The sequence below is a fragment of the Pollicipes pollicipes genome, unplaced genomic scaffold, assembly GCF_011947565.3.
Source record: "Pollicipes pollicipes isolate AB1234 unplaced genomic scaffold, Ppol_2.1 Scaffold_1600;HRSCAF=1878_pilon_pilon_pilon, whole genome shotgun sequence".
NCBI classification, from domain to species: domain Eukaryota; kingdom Metazoa; phylum Arthropoda; class Thecostraca; order Pollicipedomorpha; family Pollicipedidae; genus Pollicipes; species Pollicipes pollicipes.
The window spans coordinates 9,274,975-9,278,640 of record NW_023595962.1 but is presented as its reverse complement, the minus strand read 5'-3'; positions in this window follow the sequence as shown (position 1 = coordinate 9,278,640).

Below are 3,666 nucleotides of genomic sequence, written 5' to 3'. Positions count from 1 at the left end.
TCTTCCGCGCATTTTGCAAGGACGCACATGCAACGCCTGCAAAAACCGGTGAAACAGCGCTGTCGAGATCATTTCACGTGCGAATGCGTCGGCCATGCGTCGTCGTTTTGCTGGCCTCCAGAAGAAACAAGTTTTGCGGTTGTGAAATCATTGCACAATGAGACTAAGCCCCTGTAAGCTTACCTGCATATCCGTCAGGGCGCACGCGGTCAATGAATGCATCAAGTGCCGAGTTATTTTACATTCTTCCCAAATTTTACCGCGCATAAATTTGCTCATGAATGCCAACTGCCGGAATATTTTGCTTTTTTAAGACCGTGGTGGTAAAACAGGATGCTCTGAACGTCCAAGGAGCCATTCGAACGTGTTCAGCTTTTGATAATCTGGCCGAAACCATTGTCGCAGAGAAGAGTGATGGCAGGTTATGGCGTCAGCGTCAATTCCATTAGGAAACATGAGTATGGCTTCTCTGCAATCCCCACCCAAAATTTTCCGAGTCCATGGCGGGCCGGCCGGGCGCCTCGGAAAATGACGTCACAATTTTTAGCAGCGTATTCCTAATCGCGTTCACATTCATATGCGCCGAAAACGTGGCCACGCACAACGCAGTCATTTATGCGTGGAGTCCAAATATGAATATGGCCGGGTACGCACCACAGCGTTCGGCACTCGCATCATTGTCCACGTCACCTCTAAAGCTCACCGTGAAACCTTCAGGCATCTAGTCGTAAAAAACCGGTTACGCATCTGTCCGTCAATAAGAAACCGAATCGAAATATGAATAACAGACATGTGTTCGCCACGTTTTCAGTAATATGTTCTTCTCGCAGGCTGACCTTTATAGGTCACCGCATAGGCTACAGGGAATCAATGACACACAATGTTCACACAATAATTCGCTAATGATGCGTCAAATTACAGCATGAAAAACCGTCACATGCTCACTATGACGCCAGGGTATCCACCATGGACAAAATGACCTCCAAAGATCAATATTAAAGGGAGTGTTCTACATTTCCATGGTGTTTTGAGCCGAGATAGCCATTTTGAAGATCATTGAGTGGAGTTCGCAGCCCGGCCCTTTTTAAGGCTCATGATCTTTGGTTCCTGAGCCTGACGCCCGCGAATTTGTGCAGACTATTTCAAGATCATCCTGATGCCATAGAAACGTCACACGAATCCTGCCACCTCATTGCCCATGCAGCGCGAAGGCCACGGACAATATTGCTATCATTACCATAGACAAGAGTATTACCATTACCAAACATTACAAAACATATTACTTTTCGTACCTGGCGTACGTCAGTACGATTTCTGGCATCAACAGGCTTCAATTGGCTTTGAACCTAGGCGACACGTCTCATGCAAGTGTCGAACTCAGTTGGTTATTTGGTTATTGGAATTAGAGTCCCTCGACCATGGCCAATTCCGAGCTATGAGAACACAATAATGGATAACAACGGGGCAGGTCTACAAGCACCTGGGGACCCAATCGCCGGGACTAAGCCTGCGCAGCAGTCCTTTTGTAGGGCATGTGCATGGCTTCCGAACGGGGCCCCACTAGGGGGCCTAGAAGCCCTTGGCGAGATGCATGCAGCCTCCGCCCTCATTCCAAAAATAAGAACAAGCATCGAATAACTTAAGAATAGCACCAACCGTGAGTGGCGCATGCAGCCTGTCTCAGCCAAATGGGGTTACGAGGGTGCAGGATGAAGCAAGAAATGGGATGAGAAGGACGGATATTGAACACGATTGGGTTGTTTGGTTGTTTGGATTAGAGCCCTTTCGACCAGGAATCATTATTTCGGGGCCATGGGATAAAGGAGAATAGATAACGGTAGGGCGAAACCTTATGTGCCTGGGCGGGGGCGGGGGGGGGGGGGGGGGGGGCAACCGCCGAACATCAGCCCGCGCAGGTACCCCCTCGATGGGTGTGCGCTGGGCGCCCTGTCGGGGTTTCACTCCAGGGGGCTCCTCGGCCGACGGGTGACTGATGCATGCAGCCTGCCCCAAACCAGCGGGGCATCGAGGATTCAAGATAAATCAAGGAAGAGGATAAAAGGGTCCGATCTACAAACACGAATCACGTATTGCTCTATATAGTATAGTAAGTTTGATGGTGGTACGGTTTAGGACGGTGGGAATCGAATGACCTAAGAATAGTGTCACAACCGGGCATAAGAATATGTAAGTTCTGCTGTTCCCGTGTCTCGCCTCCGGCTCACTGGTACGCAATGGACGTCCAAAATCGCTTCTGTGTTTAACACTTGTCACAGGAACCCGTCGCAATCCGTCCCACCTATCCCGTAGGTAGGACGTCGCACGTCCCACCGTACGTCCCCGCGCCAGTAGCTTTCAGAATCCTCCCTTTGTTATCGCCCCCTCTCCCAACTCCGGCGGCCGCGTTCCTCGCACGGAACGTGGCCGCCGGCCGCGTTCCTTCCTCCGCCTGGAGCAGGAGGGAACTCCTCTATACGGCACTCGGCGGACTACGCAAATGACGCCATGAAACGCCACGTGCTTAAAGGTCACAATGAAACGACTGCAATGAACTATCGCAATGAAACGATTATGTTTTGAGCAGCATATTTACTAAATGCTAAAATTATTTTGTCAACAACGGGCTTTTGTGCTTACAAATCTTTCAATAGCTGCAAGTGAGCTTTTGCCATCACATCTGACGATGGCCTCAATATCTTCAAATGAGAAACACTCCGCTTAATTCTCCGGGTAAATGGGAGGTAAAAAGGCGGTCACTCATTTTTTGTCAGCATCGCAACAAGGAGCTCAAGAGATCACGAGAGTCTCAATTAGCGAAAAACTATTTTTTTCTGCTCATGGGCTCTTCATTTGCGCTTGATTGCTTTTGGTAGCTCGGAGGCCAAAGACGTGCGTTACAAATGTGTGTCCGTTCGGGGCCCCTTCGGAGCCTATGGGATCCTTCGGGATTAAAGGTAGGGGGCATGGTTCCGTGCCCCCTCCCCGCTTTGAGATCCGTCCAGTTGCTTCAGTCTCCCAACGTTGGCTTCAGACCCGCAAAGTCCTCTGAAGAAAATGGGCCGAATCCGGAAAGGAACCCCTTTGTTGCCGGATTTAGGGCAGTTCGAGTAGTTTTCTCATTGCCCAGCCGCCCCCCGCCCCCCCCTCCCCCCCGGACTCATTTTGAGGATCTTTGCCCCTGGACCGCATCCCATAAGGAACAATTGCGTACAAACATACGGCATAGCAACATACCACATGCAGCATATTGTTAAAGGGGGCTGCAAACAGCCCTTTTCCTTGCAGTTTTTTGCGCGTGAAGATTTTCGTTACAATTGTTTCCCGGCAAACATCAACTACTTCCAATTATGAATCATGCGAATTTTCTGTACTCGCTTTTGTTCGCAAATAATATTATGTTTCCATCCTCGTATGAGTGCTCAATGTAGGCGATAACAGGGCCAGCAACATAAATGTATTAAAGCCCTGCTTGTCCGCTTAATGTTGAATGGTAGTAGCAGTTCCGTCAGCAAAACAATACACCATTTTGATTGGTGTTTATCCGCTCACGTAGACTTCGCCCGCCACGTCTGAACTCCAGCCGGCAGTGTTGACCTTGGAGATCAGCTGCCTTTTCGGCGCGTGCGCGCGGGGTTTCCAATACAGATCGTTGCCGGGAGCCGGCTG